Here is a 13994-nt window from a genome sequence, read left to right as displayed (position 1 = left end):
TAAGTTGTACTCCAAATATCCTAAAGTTTCCAAATTTTGAAAAGTTTTTAATTTTTCTTAAATCACATTGCAGAGGCCTAACAGCTACTGCTTCAGTTGCAGCACTGGGAAGGGTATGTCTCACAACAGGTATAAAACACTAAAGCTATTTAATGGACAGCAAAACTGATGAAAAGCTGACAGAGAAATATTTCTCATTGAAAAGACTTAGGTAAAGAGAAATGACAGTGCCTGCTACTAACAATAATGAATCAGTGGAGGGAAGCTTACAAATTATACTAATTAGTAAGAAGCAGATAATCAAAAAAAAAGCCTCAAAGCAGTAGCAGCATCTTGTCAAAACTCCCCCAAGGAAATGCACCGAGTCCAGGCCTCACCATCCTCCTGTGTCTCTCAAAGTACATACCCAGCAGTCAACTCTTTGCCACATGAAAACAGAGTAAACCAGCGTGCCCAAATACCCAATTTACTAAAGCAATATTTAAACTATGACCAGTCTATTGCTACTAATATCCAAGCTTGGTTATGTCCACACAAACCAAAGAAGCTACTGATTAAATACACACTGACTCAATCCTTGGCAAGGAAGGTGAGTGCTCTCCTTAGAAAGACATCTATTACTTACCACTGAAAGCACCACAACTGCCTTGATGAGATTTATATTCTTTTACACGTAAAAAGAGACTCAGAACAATTTTCTAACCTTTCATATAACTGAAAAATATGCCCATCCTTTCAGTAAAATGTGCACTAAAATATAGTTTTGTTAAGTTTCAGTACTATGTTCATTCAATCAGCGTGTTCTGCCTCATTCAGATTTCATCTCCTATAGTCAGAAAAGAAAATTTCAGAAATGCTTTTGACATAAAAATCTGATTTGGTTAAACAGCTCAAGACTTTCCAAGTGAATATAAACTTTGAAAAAGATAGTCAGGGTTTAGTGAAAAATCATCATTATTATTGTTTTGAAAATCTCTTCATTGCTATGAGTTATCATTAAAAAACTCAACAGAAATATTTCAACAACTCTAGAGACAGATCTGGAAGGTAAGAGGGTTTATATAACAGCCTTTATAGGCCAAAAATTAGGCTCCTTACAATGCAGTTTCTTTTGTATAATCCCACTTCCTTACTAATTGTCACTGGTTCTGTGACTGAAAACTGCAATTAGTTATGCTTCAGGACACACACATGAATTCTTTTGCGGTTATTTTATTCAACCTGAACATTAATAAGCAGGACTGTTATGAATTTGAAAGGAATTGCATCACCCCACCTATTTTATTAAACCATTTGTGACAAGAGACAGTTAAACACTCTGTAGCCTTTAAAAACATTATTCTAGTTAGGAAAATAGTTAGTCTATCAGATGAATTCAAGAAGCCAAGGAACCAAAACCCAAATAAAACTACTATTTAATTTGTAGATACAGGACTTAATTTTTAAGATCACATAAAATATGAAAAAATAAAATGCCTTACTAATACTGTCTTATTTTCAAATGGACCTACCTCATAGTTAAAAAACAGTTTCACTGGGTAAATAAAACTGACAGGAAAATAATTTTCATTAGTTCAAATGAAACTAACCAGGGCTACCAGCAGTAAAACCTAACTTCTTTAAATTCCAAAACAAATCTCCTCTCTTGACCTTTATAGAGCTCAAGATGCATACGTACACAGAATAAACAAAATAATTTGAAAGCAAATTCACTGAGTGCACCTGACCTTTGAAACAGCACAGATAATTTTAATCAGATTTGCACAATGTTAGTCTGCCTCAGGTTCCATGTAGCAGCAAAGATGATAAAACTATACTTAACGGAAAAAAGATAACATTTTACCAAAATAAAACTATCTTTAAATATATTTTCTTGAGTCTCAGGTTCAGGAAAGATTCCTCCGAAATTCCACGCCCTCAATATCCTGCTAAGCTGTACAGTTCAGCTGTAGAGAGAAAAGCCTTTTCTGCCATTTATGCAGGTTTCTGTCTCGCTTAAGTTGAAGAGCTGACATCTAAAAGAAAAAGTAATTTACACAAACATTTTATAAATCAGGTTTCATAGGAGTGCCCTGTAGTTGCCTCCTTGATCACCCAGCATACAGGAGGCTACTTAAAGCTTCCCAGTTACATTGATTATCTCAGATTTTTCAGAGATAATGGGTAAAAAATATCAGAATGTGAAGCATAAATAATGTGACAAGCAGTGCTGACTAGGAAAAACTCCCTAGTTACAAGAAACAAAAGTACTCAGAAATATTCACAAATATTTCCCATTGAAACCAGATGACAGCACCTTCCTTTCTGGAAGGACAGATGTTACAACAGGAGTTACAACCATTTTTTAGCCACCAGAGCTGACCATTGCTTGCAACACTTGGAAAAACAAAGAAAGAAGCCTCACAATTTATGCAAGCTTCAAAACAGGTTACTGCAGGTAGTTGTAGTACTTCTGCCTGATGAAATGAGAAGAATTAACGAGGGGAACTTAAAGCCCTGTTCAGATTCAGAATGTGCAACCTCTGTGTTGCTGAGAGCTAAGACATGTCGAGGTGTGATCATGAACCAGGCGTTCCTTCCCAAGCAGCATTCCCCCATTTCTGTGTCACTGATCCATTCTCTGAACTTGCTGTAGGCCAGACAGTTCTTTTAGATTATGGCAACCATCACATTCCTGTTTTGCCACACTATTTTGTACTTTTTCTCTCTCCTTTGCTCACAGAGAATTTTAGAGCTTGTCAGCAAGCAACAGCTATCTGATATCCTAATCTTTTCCTATTAAGGAGTTTAATTTATTCAGCTTATCAGGAAGGTTGAGAAGGGAGCTGATCACTGTGTACAGACACTTGCACAGTCTGTCAGAGTGGAGCATTCTGACCTTGCAAACAGAGCCCTGGCACTTGGAAATGAGTCACATCTACTACAATAGGTGGTTTCTTACAATACTGGCAAATATTATCAGTAATTGCATCATGCAGTCTCAACATACAACAGAGAACTAGTTACAATGTGGGTTTTATTATAAACAGAAAACTTTCCATGAATAATGTAGAATGATTATATCTTTTCCAATGTTGCCTCCATATTCATGTTTGCAATATATGAAGAAGGTTCACATACATGGTCAAAAACTAATGTTACACTAAAAAACAAAGGAAAAACAACTGCCAGCACAGAATAAACCCTTCCTAGTGTCATATTTTCATTTTCAAATTTTAAAGCAATTTAACCATATTTTAAACAAGACTACACATATTCTTCATTAAAACATCTGCCTAATCAAAAAGAAGACTGAGGAGATTCATAAAGCTTAGATCAAGGCAAGCTCCCTTCTGTCCTTCCCCCATCTCCTTCCAATATTGGATGCTTTACAGCCAAATTCCAACTGAAAATTTCTCTGCAATGAACAAAATTCTACTATTCTGAAATAGGATTCATCACAACCACATAATTGTTCAATATTTAATAACACAACACGCACTAAAAAGAGACTGAAAGCCTGAAATCATTAGGAGATATCCCAGCACAAGACATAAAAAGGAGACACAGATTTCTCTCCAACTGTAATTTCAAAGTCCTTTCACAGGAGGATCTAAAGACTGTCAGCTTGGTTGATCTGTTACAGTATATTAAATAAGCCTGTAATGAAGCTACTCGTTTTGATTCATTGATATGCCAAAAAGGTCATGGACAAAGTATATAAAATTAATGTGAGGGGGTTTTGGGGTTTTTTTTAAGGGAATATCAAGAAGGTAATAAGTCAGGTAAAGCATCAAAACAGGCAAAATACTGACAACAGAAAGCACCACTTAATTTTAGTGACCATTTAGAAAAGTAATAATGCATTAATGCCATTTAAAAGCTATTTCCAAATCCAAAGCCACTATGAAATACTTCCTACCTGTTTAAGGAATAATTATATTGGTTTCACTTACAGATGCCAGATACAAGGTGAATGCAAATTTGAGCCTTTTATGTTTCCTAGTGTTTTCTAGCAGTCCTTCATTATCTCTTAGTTCTCAGTTAGACTTGTGCACAAATCCAGTAAAACAGTTTAGAAGGTACTTAATTTTCAATATTTGCCTAATAGCAATGAATGGGACAATAACATGCATCCTTAGTGCCAAACATCAGCACTATACCAATTTAAAGCCTTATTCTTTAGCATTTCAGAAATAATTCTGAAAACAAATTAAATGACATATAAAAACTATTCCAACATGTCAGTGTGCAATGACTTCTAAACAACAAAGGACCTGTCAAGGCCAATACCTACCAGACCCTTCAGATTTTTAGGAACCTAAATCCTTGCTAAATCTCTGCAAATGCTAATGCTAAAAACATTTCTGTTCAGAAGAATTAATATAAATGTTTTTGACTATTCATGCACTGCAGTGCCAATACAGGAAATATGTACTTTGGAGTATCTAGAAATGTGAAGCTGACAAATGCAGCTGATTCTAGTTGCATTACAATGCAAATCTGTTGAGTTACACTGGGAATATTCAATATTGCAATGCAAATCGATGAGAGGAAAAGCACACATTTTGAATAAAATAAAAAGATTTATTTACCTCACAACTAGAACACTTTCTTTAGTCTTCTCTAAAAGGTTAAAGCCAGCTCTTTTTAAGATCTATTTATAATTTTTCAAGTTTACTACTAGAATAGCCACATCACTTCTAAACAGAGCAGGCCTTTAAATGCACTATGTAAACTGGCAAAAGTCTACTGTAATTTTAAACGTTTGAGAATCTGGATGTGTTTTTGAAGAATCAGATTTGGCATTACCCAAACCTCTCAACCATCCAGACATACTCTTGTTTCTCATGGCACAAAGCAATATAACCCTTTCTCCCCAAAGGAAATACAGTTTACAGCGTACCAGGCTTTATAACGCAGGAAAACCACATATTAGCCATCTGAACTCATCAAATCATCCCCTTGCTAGGTGTGATCTGCCCAAAGTTCTACTTTTTGCCCATCTGTTAACTGTTGGCCAATAAAATATTCCTGAGTTCCTCCTAAGAAGAAACAGAAAGCAACAATTACCAGGGGCTTATGGCCATGATAATCTGTTTCATTTTCAGCTAATACCAGTGTTTAACTCTACTATGGAGTCGTATATTGATAATTATTTTAAACAATTCTTACACTTTGGTTTGGGTTTTTCTTAATGTGACAGGACTGTGTTTTTCTGTGCAGTTTCAGAATGAAGGAAACTGATGCTTCTCTGGAGAAGACAATACTGCCAAAGGCATTACTGCTCAAAGCTTTCATTTAGGTAAAGACAACTCAGTATTCTGAATCTCTACAACACAACCACCATTTCTGTGCTGTGCATGTATAAAGCAAGAATAAACTGTAACCTCCGCACGGAGTGACACCAGGGCCAGCAAACACTCACAACTATTTATACAGCTACTCGTACTCCAAAGCCCTTCCCTTTTTTTACAGGAGTCAGAGCTCTAATCTTCTTTTACCTGAAGTATTTTTAAATACACACTCTGTATGCCTTGCTCTTCATTACAAATATTTGCAAGGAAAACATGATACTTGAAAGGTACAGTGGAACACTACCTTGCCTCTCTTCTGCTCCAAAGAAGTTGAAACCAGGCAACTTAAATGGAACAACTGGCAGGAGTGAGCTGAGGAAATCCAAGATCTGGAAAAGCAAGCAAAGTGGAAAGATCCAGTATCAGCAGCTGATTTAAACAAGGATAAAGCATTAACAAAGCAAAATGGTGTTCAAAAATACTAATAGTTGTTTTGTCTATTCTTTATTAAAACCTGGTTGGTTTGGGATTTTTTAATTCTACTTGGTCACTGACACCACTCTACATGTAAGAACTAACAAAGGGGGAAAAAGAAGTATCTAATTATTTGCAATAAAAAGGACTCTGGTCAACAAAGCTCTTCCAAAGGAACTCAGCACACATTTTAGCACCAAATAAAACAAACCCAGACTTGGTTAGGCCCTAAAAAAAAAAAAAAAAATTAAAAAAAACCCAACCAGAACAAGCAAACAAAAAACTCCAATTACATACACATTTCAACTCTGTACTTGGAAAACATGAGTTTAAAACTACAAGGATGCACAAAGAATACATTGTGCCAAACATATCTAACAATTTTATTTGATAAATTACTGGTGTAGTAGAGAAAGACAAGAAGAATGAACATAATTTATTAAGACCTTCTTTAAAGCGCCCATTTCCCCCTAGAGCTTACGGAAATAACAAAGCAACAAAAACGTGTAGCCCTGTAAGAACAATTTAAATGTAAGCGAAGAAGCTCTAGGAAGGCAAACAAGACATTTAGGATACCATTTTAAAAAGCAGAAAATATGAATTATATTGGTCAAGTTGGTAGGAATTCTATTCATTTAAGTTTAACTTAAAACTAAGTAATCTTAATGCATAAAATACCTATGCAGCACCAAAATATTTGGAAATAATCCATCTGCATTTTGGAATCATTCTCGTCTTAGAATCTGAGCTATAGAAGTCAACAGCAGTTCTTTCACAAACCTAATTTATCAACATTTGGGCCTCTGTAGTAAACATGGCCAGTTAATCTGAAGCTGTTTATAGACACACACTAATGACATTCTCTACACAAATCAGTTGACAAAGTTGAAAAATGACAATATTTTAACTTTTGCAGAAATAGACAAAATTACAAATACACAAAATAATATAAATGTAATTGACATAAATGAAGCTGCAGATACTGAAAAAGGATGACTGACGTATAAAACTGAGTAATTCAATTTACTGCAAATTCACAAAAGGATTCATGTGACAGATGACAAAATGAAAATGAGAGGATTAAACATTGTAACTACAAAAAGGCAAATCCTATAAAGTACATACACTGTTGTAATATGCACGACAAGTGGATAATCCCATGCTCAACGTTAAGTTATATGAGTTGACCCAAGCTATTGTTTTCAATAGCATCTCTATATCCTTCAATTTTCCCAACATATAGAAGTATTAACTTGGTCACAGCAAAAGCCAATGGAAACTGCAAACATACAAACTAAAATATTTGACTATTACTACAGGCTTTCTGTAACACACTCTTCCCATTGCAATCTGAGACTGAGACATGAACTGTAACAAAGGTAATAAATTATAAGATGAACAAAAACATCTGAAAAATGGACTCCTTAAAAAAATTAATAAATAACTGAATGAAAGTAAGTACGCTCCACAGCTTTCACACAGTGCCTTAATTCTTCTAAGTTTTCTCAATGATATAATGACAATTAAATTAGCATTATTATAAACAGCATATTTTGAAAAGATTGATTTAGAACTTGCATCCCAAGTGCTATAATTGAAAGTGTAACAGCTCGCATTGAGTGAAACCATCAACATCTCTGCCCAAATGTCTCACACGGGAAAAAATAAACAAGCTGAAAGAAATACAACTAAAGGTTTCATAGTAAGTGGTGGAATTGACAAGCAAAATAACGCAGCTTTTACCAGCACTCTATGCCTGACACACAGGAAAAGAACACTATGTGTGGAGAATTTCTTTTCAGTACACAGAATGTAACTTTTAAAGATAGCAACGGTACTCTGCTGTCATTCAAAGATTTAAACTACTCAGTGTCTAAAAATGCATTTGAAAGGAAATGTTAGAGCAGATTCTGAAATCAGGGGGCCTGATATTTATTGGAGATAAGAGACATCTTGTCCTGAGGAAAAAGGCAAAACATTAGTGCCACTTTTCTGTTAAGACATTTCAGTGACTCAATTTAAAATTAAGATCTTAGTGTGCGCTCTGGAATGTCTAACTTGAATCACCAACATGCAATATTTGAAAACTAAATACTTCGAAAACTGCTTGCAGATGACATACTGCTTGCAATTTTTCTTTAAACAGAATTTTATATATTCCTGTTTTTAAGTGACAAATCATTTAAGATTTTTAATTACATTAAACCCCATCAAAACAGTTTGAGCCTAAGCTGTGTTTTTTGACTCAAAAGCAACTTTCACCTGAACATTCCTGAGCTCACATTTTATATTCCAGCCTAGAGCCAAGAACAAAAGGACCTTTGTGGGGATAGGGAGGGCAGGATAGGCAGATGCTTTTAAGTTCTTCCTTTTGATTTTACTCATTTCTTAAGTGACTTATAAAGAATCTGCAATAGGAATCTGTTGTTTGGACACACGGTAACCTTGAGAAAACACAGCTCCCTGTGCGTGGCGTTGTCCCCCAGCCCATCCCCTTTCAGCCAAAATCCTTTAGGAACTGGCACAAGAGCCTTGGATCCATCACTCGGGACAAAGCGCGTAAAGCACCTAAAACCATTTTAAGCTTTAAATTTAACCACAAGCAATTGCTCAGCGTCTCTGCGACCCGAGCACAGGTTGGGCGTTGCAATGGCCTGCCCGGTTTTGCTGGGGGACTGAAATCCACGATGTGCTGCCCAGCCCTGACATTGCCGTAACACGCTCCCTGCCTGCCCCGAGCGCGGATCACCCGCTGAGCCGCCCCGAGCACGGACAGGGCAGCACCTTAATTAGAGGAACATGCCCGTGGGCATGGGGGGCAATATCCGGGTGGAACGGAGGGGAGGATGGAGGGGAGGATGGAGGGGAGGATGGAGGGGAGGATGGAGGGGAGGATGGAGAGGTGAAGGGGAGGATGGAGGGAAGGATGGAGGGGAGGATGGAGGGGCAGCGAAGCGGCCCCTGCTGCGGAGAGCACGGGTAGCGGCACCGTAACAGCCACAGGCGGCAGGGGCAGGGGCAGAGGAGGGGCAGGGGCAGAGGAGGGGCAGGGGCAGGGACAGAGACAGCGGCAGGGGCAGATCAGTGGGAGGGGCAGATCAGCGGCAGGGGCACAGCGCTTTCTCCCGGACCGGCCCGCGCCGCCGCTCGCGGAGGGAACGGGAGGGAAATGAACAAAATGGACACTTACGCTGCCGCCGCACTGCGCGTGCGCGGGGCGCGAGCACCGCCCCGTCCGTGCCCGCCATGGGCGGGAGCCTGTCAGGGAGCGGGGAACGGGACGGTGTCATTGCCCCGTTAGTGACAGCCCTCCTGGGGCAAAGGGCAGCTCGGGGGCGAAGGAGCACTCCTGGCGCTGTGCAGTGCCCGAAGCTGTGTGGACTTGGCGTTTGCAAGAGGTCACGGTGTTACCGGCAGGGAAAGGCAGTGGCACGGTGTGTGTGCTGTGCTGGTGCCGCTGCCCAGGTCTCTGGTTTGCACCACAGTGCAGGCGAGCTGCAGCACTGTCCGCTTCACTTTCCTCTCCCGTGGGGTTAGTTCGGGTGCTTCTGCTGCCAGTCCGTCCCGCAGTGCCTCGGGATGTCCCGGGCGCCCCCGGCACAGCCACGGATGCTGCAGCTCCCGGTTCTGTCCCGGTCACACAGGGCTCTGTGGCAGCAGCTTCTTCCAGGGCAGCACATCCAGCATCAGCTTCTGCCATGAAGAATTTCTCTGTCCACCCTTTTCCTAAAGGAAAAACAGCCTATTTGCAACCTTGTTTTCATTTGGCTTTTACAGTGAAGACGAGGTCTTACAGAAGTGAGGTGTCCAATGGACCTTTCATGTGCATAGTCTTCATTCTCAGCCTGGTACCCAAGAAAGCTCTTACACAACTACTTTTGTGTATACCCACTGTAGAGGAATGAAGTTGCTGAACATTACTGTTATTCCAGTGCTGCAGGCAGTCAGGGATCCTGGGCTCAAGCTCAAACCTTGGACTTTATTTTATATTCTAAAGAAAATTAGTGTGAAAGACAGGACTGATGTATTAATTGAAGCTGGTACCATTAAGAATTGGTGCAAGGTGCTCTTACTGCTATATTAATGAACACTGGTACAAATAATGACCAACACTGCAAGTGTCATAGTTTATCCTTCACACTCATATTGAAGACATTGCCACCAACCCATGAATGTATCAAATGTCATTATTAATGCCAACAGAGAGCCAAGATTGCCTTTTGATGTCACTGCTGTGAATAATGCCTCAGTATCTGTACTCCCACACAGCAAAGTCTCCTGCCTAATCCCAAAAAATCACTCAATGGTGAAGTGACAGCATCAATTCCCACTGTTGTTACACATTCTGTCAGCCCTTTGTGACACTGCACAGCAACAGGTCCCTTGAGACTGTTGTCTGCAGAGCTACCCCAGAAATGTCTCTTTTACGGTCCGTACACTTGTCTTCCAGGATTATGCAACTGAGAATCTCATAGTGGCTGCTCTTCCTGTATCCCCTTCATCCTGAGAAACATACTGAGCACTCATTTTGTTTACAAAAGCAAACACAGCGTGTACAATTCTCATATCTAGTACAAGTGAAGTATTTTGCCATCAGAGGGTTGCTTTATTTCTCAATTACTATCTTCTGCAGTTACACCCTGAATCGCAGGTAGACCTTTGCCTCAAGTTACCAGGTCATTGCAAATGCTAATTTCTGTGCAGTAAATTTTCATTCTCTTTACTTTCCCGAAGTCCTAGATGAAGTCCTAGCATTTTTAATGACACTACAGCTGTGCCTGGGTTTTATTACCTTGCACTGATTTGGTAGTTTTCCTGATGTCTCACTGAACTCACTGAACTGAGTTAATAACTTACAATACAGCAGGAAACTGCCAGTGACTCCATTTCCCAAAACTGACTCAATCAGTCATTAAGGAACATGAAAACAGTGAAATCTGTCTCTTGACTTCAACAGACTATTCTGCATCACCTTGCTGTCTTTGAGTTATTTGACTTCTGTGGTCATCCCACACTGTAAGGATTACACTTTTCTCTTCCTGAGATTCTTTACTGTCATTAATTATTAAGGAAACCATATCACTACAAAGACCATCAGACTTCTGTATACACAGTTCTCCAAATCAAGGGATGCTGTGTGAGACGATGTGCCCATCACACACTGATGAAAATACACTTTTATGTGTATTATCCCTTGTTTACTCAGTATTTTAAACTACTATACAATAATGTTTCCTTTTTTGAGGTTGGCAGGCAAAGATAAGAATTTAAGACTGTTTTGTTGTCCAAGGCACACACTTGTGATTCTGTGAAAATGGACATTGTACTGAAGTATATGTTGAAAAAATAGAGACTTCAGTAAAGCAGCATGTGAGAAAATCTGCTTAAATATGTCAGAAAGTTTTAAAACCAAACAAAAAAAAACCCCAAGAAACCCCAAAACAAAACCACAAACCCTGACTGTTATTCAAGTGTTGAAAACAAGTGACAGATTCTAATCTCTTTTAATAGCTCTAGACATAATTCTCCACTTCTAACTTTGCAACCTCTGTGTGTAACCAGAGATTATGTGTTACATAAATGCAACTGCTAAGATATGTAAGAAACACGTGAAGAGGTGGGCTACTGCTGCAGCAGAAGCCTTGGCTTACAGAAAAACAGCTTTAATATTCTGTTCTTAACAGAATATTAACAAATACAATCCATAAGCAGAAGTGAAGCGTGTTTCTAGATAATCTGCTTCTAACATTCAGCTGGGCATGAAATCTCCTCTTAAAGAAAAGCCTGGTAGAGATACCAGGAAAACATTCTTTTAGCTCACTGCTGCTTATTTGTTTGATGGGACACTTGACTTTGTTCCTTCATACTGAACTGCTTTATACTTACGTAGTAGCAAAGTTTTTTCTCTCTCCAATCCTCAGCAGAAGCACAAGCCCTTAATACCTTGTCTCTGCCAATTTCAGATTTTCAGTAAGTCAAGTTCTTACAGAAAGTGTTTTTTCCTGCAAAGTTATACATGAAATTATCTGCCTCTGTGATGGATGGGAACTGTGGTTTCCAATATGAAACTATCTTAAATTATAAGTATTAGAGCTGTGACGTTACATAGCATGCATTTTCAAACATTCTTCTGCCTTTTGCCTTAATATTTGTTGTGTATCCAAGAAGGAGGAACATAGTCATTCTGAAGAAGTAAAACCAGAACTACTGAATCAAAATCTTGCAGTTTTGTCATATAACAAGGAGATTTTCTCATTGTCTGCTTCTACTGGGTTCTACAATTTAACGTTTATATTTATTTCTTCTTTCTATGTGAAATGCTATTCACAATCCTGAAACTTCTGTGAGAAGAGACCTTCAGAAAAGGTAAACATCAGAAAAGCAACAGAGCATCATAGAACTTTTTTAAGAAGTTTTCAGTGTTTCCTTTCTTTAGTATTCAATTATAAAGCTATCTTTTGTTGGTTTTATTTAGATGGGATATGGAGACTATGTTGTGTTGGATTACCACTATTTTAGGGAGTCTGAGCCTTAAGCATTCATACAGTATCACTTTCACGGCTACTTCTTTGTTACTCTGGTGCAGGTTTGCTCTCCCTAAGTATTTTATTCAGGCCACAATGTATTATTCACTGGTCAACTCACCAGCGACTTCTTTAAGACCAATTGGCTGTTTCTTCTAACTTGCCCTTAGTCATTTCTCTGTTCTCAAAAGCAGGAACAGTATTCGTGTTTTTGGCAGAGTAACAATGATACTGCATCTAACCAAAACAGCCCCTTCTGTGAAGCCAGTCATTAATTCCTCTCTGGTAGCTTGTCATCACCAGATGTCTGCTGAGTTTATACCCCGGGCATTTCCCGTGACTGCACCCACAAGGCATCCACAAATGATTCTGTATTTTCAATTGGAGCACGACATCCTTTTTCTTGAACTTTCCTCTTTGCTACCTCAGCAGCTGCAGCTGCTCCACGGAACTGGAGCTTCTCTTTACATTGTATGTCATACCTCTTGAGTGAATGAGTCTACAAACAGCATAAGACTATATTATTACTTTTACTTTAAGAGTTCCATCACTTAGTGTTTTGAGAAGTGGACTTTGCATGGAAAATGCTAACAAATATTTTCTATCCAACACAGAGAAACGTTTCCGGGTTGGTATAAAATAAACTACAAATGTCTGTTTCCCATAAGCACTGGCAATGAAGTCTCTGCCAATAACAAAGCATATCTGAAGGAGGACTCACAGCTACATCTAAGCATGAGAGGTGGAGGCACATTGTCCTGTGGGACTCACTGACTGCTCACCAGCAGCAGGTGCAATTAGCTGTGTCCAATTTACATTTGAGCAGAAGGGACAAGCTTTCACTGCACTCACAGCAAGGCTGGGCTTTGTGAACACAATGCACAGTTTCTCAGTTCAATGGGAAACTTTACAAAATGTATGTGCAAGGTGTAATTACAGCATGCCACAAATAAAATTTCAAAAGGATAATTGGAACAACACTCATATCTTGAAAAAAGAAACTGGTTAATTGATATATGTTCATAGACATATGTCATAGCACACAATACAATTAATAAAATAAAAACACCAATTTTCAAATCAACGCAGCTTGATAACTTGAATTCAAATTTTAAAAACAACAAAAAAAACCCTAAAAAGTAAGGCCAAATTTTCAATCCTTTAGCTGGCTAGTAAACATGAAGGAAAAGATTTGGAAACTGTTAATATTTTTCTAACTCCTAAGGGGTCTTTCTTTCATGTTTTTTCATGGCCATTGAGACTAGTAGGCAACCAGCCAATTTAGCCAGAAAACTTTGCAGCATAGCAGGGAGCCTCAGTTGTCATCACACGCAGTAGCAGCTGTCTCCATCAAAAATGAAGTTAATCAGTAAAGACTACACAAATTAGGTAATTCTTTAGATTGTTAACAATGTACTTTTGAATGAACAAAGACAAATCTTTGTCTCCTGACACTGGGAAACTTCTCTTTTTTGTGGTTTGAAACTAGGGAGCAATTAAGTTCTTTAATGTATCTTTTACCCAAGTATTTCTGGCAACTGAAGATACTCAGTTTACACAAGTGACACTGAGTGTTATAACTGTAAGAGCTGCATCCAGACTCAGGTTTTCTTCAACTTTCTTCATCTTCTTCCATTCTTTTCTTAATTATTTCAAATTATTGACTAAATTTCTAATTCAGGTCAAATTTGAGAATTGCAAGAAATGAAGAGAATAAAAC

At 38.5% G+C, this 13994-nt stretch overlaps 1 protein-coding gene across 1 annotated transcript in view; it reads right to left on the bottom strand.

Moving 5' to 3' along the window:
- The window catches only part of FHIT (fragile histidine triad diadenosine triphosphatase), a 549696-nt gene extending 544031 nt beyond the window's left edge, over window positions 1-5665 (bottom strand). The window contains exon 1 of the mRNA XM_071549691.1: window positions 5581-5665. The gene's annotated coding sequence lies outside the window, so the exon portion shown is untranslated. The remainder of the gene's footprint in view (window positions 1-5580) is intronic.
- Between the last annotated feature and the right edge of the window lie 8329 nt (window positions 5666-13994).

This window comes from Pithys albifrons, chromosome 3 (assembly GCF_047495875.1).
Source record: "Pithys albifrons albifrons isolate INPA30051 chromosome 3, PitAlb_v1, whole genome shotgun sequence".
Taxonomy (NCBI): Eukaryota; Metazoa; Chordata; class Aves; order Passeriformes; family Thamnophilidae; genus Pithys; species Pithys albifrons.
This window is presented reverse-complemented; position numbering and strand designations above follow the sequence as displayed.